Source organism: Asparagus officinalis, chromosome 7 (assembly GCF_001876935.1).
Source record: "Asparagus officinalis chromosome 7, Aspof.V1, whole genome shotgun sequence".
Taxonomy (NCBI): Eukaryota; Viridiplantae; Streptophyta; class Magnoliopsida; order Asparagales; family Asparagaceae; genus Asparagus; species Asparagus officinalis.
Window position 1 is genome coordinate 125,697,697 of NC_033800.1, and position 6,553 is coordinate 125,704,249.

Genomic DNA, 6,553 nt, shown 5'->3' on the forward strand with positions numbered 1-6,553 from the left:
CGTCGGATGGACCTTCTTCGTCGTCGAGCAGCGTTTTTCTTGGCTTGTTTCAAAGCCTTAGTATCAGCACCGGCGTTGATTGTGCCTATATCTGTTATAGGCCTTTTACCACCAAGTACACGCTGTGTCGACATAGGCGTGTGATCTTCGATTTGCAGAGTGAGCTTGAGGCTTTGGCCAAAGGAGAGGACTTTCTTTGGCGTCTCAACAGCAGTTAAGACTTCTTTAGAGCTCTTACAAGCATCTCGCCTAGCCTTAGGGCTGAGCGATCCGGAAGAGAGAGCCTCCTCGTATTTAGCTTGGTCAAATTCCGCGACCAAGGTTTCCACGGTTGTGCCAGTGAGGTGAACGTCGGATTGCGCTACCACCTCTTCGTCAGAGAAGCTAGTCCCCAGCGGAGTCGCCATCTTTTGTTTGTGGGAAATTTTGTAATAAAAAGAATATAAGGAAAGAATTGCGTTTGATTTTATTCTCTCTAACTGCTTAGAAAAAGAATGATTACAACTCTCTCAACTCTCGATTACAATTTGGATTCCTGGTTACAAAAGAGAAGAGAATGATCTGGATTCTCCCCTTTGTTTAATTCTGGGTTCTTCACGGTAGCGATGAGATGCCTCCCTCGAATGCTTGCGTCGAGTTTGCTTCTCGTTGACGATCCGAATATCTATACTTCACTGGAACAACTGTCTTGGCCGGTTGATAACTCTTGTCGAGTTTTGTGATTCAGAACAAGTAACAAACTCTAATGATAGAGTTGTTGGAACCGAAAATAATTCGGTTGATAAGCCAAATATCGATGGTTTAGAGATCCTCCGTTTGTTGATTTCCCAGACTGTGTAAGGAGTCAATCCTCCTTTTTCTGATTCTGGAAGATTTGATCGAAAGATCCCCCTCCGATTAATGAAAAGAAATCTCTCTTGATCTGATTATCAAAAATCCGATCTCCCCAATCCAAAAAGAGATCTCTTACTCTGTTGAGTTTGTTGCCTTGATCTGATTATCAAAAATCCGATCTCCCCAATCCCCAAAAAGAGTCCTCCACTCTGTTGAGTTTGTTGCTATTTATAGGGGGATTAAGGGTGTAACTGCCCCCATAATCCGCGCCTAAATGGGGGTTTAGTTACCCCATTAGTCGGGTGTAACAACCCACTAAACCCACTCCTCAAATCGTGTGTGAAGAACAGCTTCGAAGTTGTTACGATCACGTTTGAATGAGTCAGAACCTTGACCTGCGTTCTGGCGGTGATTGAGCTGCGTTTGGCAGCGACTGACGGGCTGCGTTGGGCAGTGATGGATGAGTTGCGTCGGCAGCGGTTGATAAGCTGCGTTGGGCAGCGGTTGATAAGCTGCGTTGGGCAGCGGTTGATAAGCTGCGTTGGGCAGCGGTTGATAAGCTGCGTTGGGCAGCGGTTGATAAGCTGCGTTGGGCAGCGGTTGATAAGCTGCGTTGGGCAGCGGTTGATAAGCTGCGTTGGGCAGCGGTTGATAAGCTGCGTTGGGCAGCGGTTGATAAGCTGCGTTGGGCAGCGGTTGATAAGCTGCGTTGGGCAGCGGTTGATAAGCTGCGTTGGGCAGCGGTTGATAAGCTGCGTTGGGCAGCGGTTGATAAGCTGCATTGGGCAGCGGTTGATAAGCTGCGTTGGGCAGCGGTTGATAAGCTGCATTGGGCAGCGGTTGATAAGCTGCGTTGGGCAGCGGTTGATAAGCTGCATTGGGCAGCGGTTGATAAGCTGCGTTGGGCAGCGGTTGATAAGCTGCATTGGGCAGCGGTTGATAAGCTGCGTTGGGCAGCGGTTGATAAGCTGCGTTGGGCAGCGGTTGATAAGCTGCGTTGGGCAGCGGTTGATAAGCTGCGTTGGGCAGCGGTTGATAAGCTGCGTTGGGCAGCGGTTGATAAGCTGCGTTGGGCAGCGGTTGATAAGCTGCGTTGGGCAGCGGTTGATAAGCTGCGTTGGGCAGCGGTTGATAAGCTGCGTTGGGCAGCGGTTGATAAGCTGCGTTGGGCAGCGGTTGATAAGCTGCGTTGGGCAGCGGTTGATAAGCTGCGTTGGGCAGCGGTTGATAAGCTGCGTTGGGCAGCGGTTGATAAGCTGCGTTGGGCAGCGGTTGATAAGCTGCGTTGGGCAGCGGTTGATAAGCTGCGTTGGGCAGCGGTTGATAAGCTGCGTTGGGCAGCGGTTGATAAGCTGCGTTGGGCAGCGGTTGATAAGCTGCGTTGGGCAGCGGTTGATAAGCTGCGTTGGGCAGCGGTTGATAAGCTGCGTTGGGCAGCGGTTGATAAGCTGCGTTGGGCAGCGGTTGATAAGCTGCGTTGGGCAGCGGTTGATAAGCTGCGTTGGGCAGCGGTTGATAAGCTGCGTTGGGCAGCGGTTGATAAGCTGCGTTGGGCAGCGGTTGATAAGCTGCGTTGGGCAGCGGTTGATAAGCTGCGTTGGGCAGCGGTTGATAAGCTGCGTTGGGCAGCGGTTGATAAGCTGCGTTGGGCAGCGGTTGATAAGCTGCGTTGGGCAGCGGTTGATAAGCTGCGTTGGGCAGCGGTTGATAAGCTGCGTTGGGCAGCGGTTGATAAGCTGCGTTGGGCAGCGGTTGATAAGCTGCGTTGGGCAGCGGTTGATAAGCTGCGTTGGGCAGCGGTTGATAAGCTGCGTTGGGCAGCGGTTGATAAGCTGCGTTGGGCAGCGGTTGATAAGCTGCGTTGGGCAGCGGTTGATAAGCTGCGTTGGGCAGCGGTTGATAAGCTGCGTTGGGCAGCGGTTGATAAGCTGCGTTGGGCAGCGGTTGATAAGCTGCGTTGGGCAGCGGTTGATAAGCTGCGTTGGGCAGCGGTTGATAAGCTGCGTTGGGCAGCGGTTGATAAGCTGCGTTGGGCAGCGGTTGATAAGCTGCGTTGGGCAGCGGTTGATAAGCTGCGTTGGGCAGCGGTTGATAAGCTGCGTTGGGCAGCGGTTGATAAGCTGCGTTGGGCAGCGGTTGATAAGCTGCGTTGGGCAGCGGTTGATAAGCTGCGTTGGGCAGCGGTTGATAAGCTGCGTTGGGCAGCGGTTGATAAGCTGCGTTGGGCAGCGGTTGATAAGCTGCGTTGGGCAGCGGTTGATAAGCTGCGTTGGGCAGCGGTTGATAAGCTGCGTTGGGCAGCGGTTGATAAGCTGCGTTGGGCAGCGGTTGATAAGCTGCGTTGGGCAGCGGTTGATAAGCTGCGTTGGGCAGCGGTTGATAAGCTGCGTTGGGCAGCGGTTGATAAGCTGCGTTGGGCAGCGGTTGATAAGCTGCGTTGGGCAGCGGTTGATAAGCTGCGTTGGGCAGCGGTTGATAAGCTGCGTTGGGCAGCGGTTGATAAGCTGCGTTGGGCAGCGGTTGATAAGCTGCGTTGGGCAGCGGTTGATAAGCTGCGTTGGGCAGCGGTTGATAAGCTGCGTTGGGCAGCGGTTGATAAGCTGCGTTGGGCAGCGGTTGATAAGCTGCGTTGGGCAGCGGTTGATAAGCTGCGTTGGGCAGCGGTTGATAAGCTGCGTTGGGCAGCGGTTGATAAGCTGCGTTGGGCAGCGGTTGATAAGCTGCGTTGGGCAGCGGTTGATAAGCTGCGTTGGGCAGCGGTTGATAAGCTGCGTTGGGCAGCGGTTGATAAGCTGCGTTGGGCAGCGGTTGATAAGCTGCGTTGGGCAGCGGTTGATAAGCTGCGTTGGGCAGCGGTTGATAAGCTGCGTTGGGCAGCGGTTGATAAGCTGCGTTGGGCAGCGGTTGATAAGCTGCGTTGGGCAGCGGTTGATAAGCTGCGTTGGGCAGCGGTTGATAAGCTGCGTTGGGCAGCGGTTGATAAGCTGCGTTGGGCAGCGGTTGATAAGCTGCGTTGGGCAGCGGTTGATAAGCTGCGTTGGGCAGCGGTTGATAAGCTGCGTTGGGCAGCGGTTGATAAGCTGCGTTGGGCAGCGGTTGATAAGCTGCGTTGGGCAGCGGTTGATAAGCTGCGTTGGGCAGCGGTTGATAAGCTGCGTTGGGCAGCGGTTGATAAGCTGCGTTGGGCAGCGGTTGATAAGCTGCGTTGGGCAGCGGTTGATAAGCTGCGTTGGGCAGCGGTTGATAAGCTGCGTTGGGCAGCGGTTGATAAGCTGCGTTGGGCAGCGGTTGATAAGCTGCGTTGGGCAGCGGTTGATAAGCTGCGTTGGGCAGCGGTTGATAAGCTGCGTTGGGCAGCGGTTGATAAGCTGCGTTGGGCAGCGGTTGATAAGCTGCGTTGGGCAGCGGTTGATAAGCTGCGTTGGGCAGCGGTTGATAAGCTGCGTTGGGCAGCGGTTGATAAGCTGCGTTGGGCAGCGGTTGATAAGCTGCGTTGGGCAGCGGTTGATAAGCTGCGTTGGGCAGCGGTTGATAAGCTGCGTTGGGCAGCGGTTGATAAGCTGCGTTGGGCAGCGGTTGATAAGCTGCGTTGGGCAGCGGTTGATAAGCTGCGTTGGGCAGCGGTTGATAAGCTGCGTTGGGCAGCGGTTGATAAGCTGCGTTGGGCAGCGGTTGATAAGCTGCGTTGGGCAGCGGTTGATAAGCTGCGTTGGGCAGCGGTTGATAAGCTGCGTTGGGCAGCGGTTGATAAGCTGCGTTGGGCAGCGGTTGATAAGCTGCGTTGGGCAGCGGTTGATAAGCTGCGTTGGGCAGCGGTTGATAAGCTGCGTTGGGCAGCGGTTGATAAGCTGCGTTGGGCAGCGGTTGATAAGCTGCGTTGGGCAGCGGTTGATAAGCTGCGTTGGGCAGCGGTTGATAAGCTGCGTTGGGCAGCGGTTGATAAGCTGCGTTGGGCAGCGGTTGATAAGCTGCGTTGGGCAGCGGTTGATAAGCTGCGTTGGGCAGCGGTTGATAAGCTGCGTTGGGCAGCGGTTGATAAGCTGCGTTGGGCAGCGGTTGATAAGCTGCGTTGGGCAGCGGTTGATAAGCTGCGTTGGGCAGCGGTTGATAAGCTGCGTTGGGCAGCGGTTGATAAGCTGCGTTGGGCAGCGGTTGATAAGCTGCGTTGGGCAGCGGTTGATAAGCTGCGTTGGGCAGCGGTTGATAAGCTGCGTTGGGCAGCGGTTGATAAGCTGCGTTGGGCAGCGGTTGATAAGCTGCGTTGGGCAGCGGTTGATAAGCTGCGTTGGGCAGCGGTTGATAAGCTGCGTTGGGCAGCGGTTGATAAGCTGCGTTGGGCAGCGGTTGATAAGCTGCGTTGGGCAGCGGTTGATAAGCTGCGTTGGGCAGCGGTTGATAAGCTGCGTTGGGCAGCGGTTGATAAGCTGCGTTGGGCAGCGGTTGATAAGCTGCGTTGGGCAGCGGTTGATAAGCTGCGTTGGGCAGCGGTTGATAAGCTGCGTTGGGCAGCGGTTGATAAGCTGCGTTGGGCAGCGGTTGATAAGCTGCGTTGGGCAGCGGTTGATAAGCTGCGTTGGGCAGCGGTTGATAAGCTGCGTTGGGCAGCGGTTGATAAGCTGCGTTGGGCAGCGGTTGATAAGCTGCGTTGGGCAGCGGTTGATAAGCTGCGTTGGGCAGCGGTTGATAAGCTGCGTTGGGCAGCGGTTGATAAGCTGCGTTGGGCAGCGGTTGATAAGCTGCGTTGGGCAGCGGTTGATAAGCTGCGTTGGGCAGCGGTTGATAAGCTGCGTTGGGCAGCGGTTGATAAGCTGCGTTGGGCAGCGGTTGATAAGCTGCGTTGGGCAGCGGTTGATAAGCTGCGTTGGGCAGCGGTTGATAAGCTGCGTTGGGCAGCGGTTGATAAGCTGCGTTGGGCAGCGGTTGATAAGCTGCGTTGGGCAGCGGTTGATAAGCTGCGTTGGGCAGCGGTTGATAAGCTGCGTTGGGCAGCGGTTGATAAGCTGCGTTGGGCAGCGGTTGATAAGCTGCGTTGGGCAGCGGTTGATAAGCTGCGTTGGGCAGCGGTTGATAAGCTGCGTTGGGCAGCGGTTGATAAGCTGCGTTGGGCAGCGGTTGATAAGCTGCGTTGGGCAGCGGTTGATAAGCTGCGTTGGGCAGCGGTTGATAAGCTGCGTTGGGCAGCGGTTGATAAGCTGCGTTGGGCAGCGGTTGATAAGCTGCGTTGGGCAGCGGTTGATAAGCTGCGTTGGGCAGCGGTTGATAAGCTGCGTTGGGCAGCGGTTGATAAGCTGCGTTGGGCAGCGGTTGATAAGCTGCGTTGGGCAGCGGTTGATAAGCTGCGTTGGGCAGCGGTTGATAAGCTGCGTTGGGCAGCGGTTGATAAGCTGCGTTGGGCAGCGGTTGATAAGCTGCGTTGGGCAGCGGTTGATAAGCTGCGTTGGGCAGCGGTTGATAAGCTGCGTTGGGCAGCGGTTGATAAGCTGCGTTGGGCAGCGGTTGATAAGCTGCGTTGGGCAGCGGTTGATAAGCTGCGTTGGGCAGCGGTTGATAAGCTGCGTTGGGCAGCGGTTGATAAGCTGCGTTGGGCAGCGGTTGATAAGCTGCGTTGGGCAGCGGTTGATAAGCTGCGTTGGGCAGCGGTTGATAAGCTGCGTTGGGCAGCGGTTGATAAGCTGCGTTGGGCAGCGGTTGATAAGCTGCGTTGGGCAGCGGTTGATAA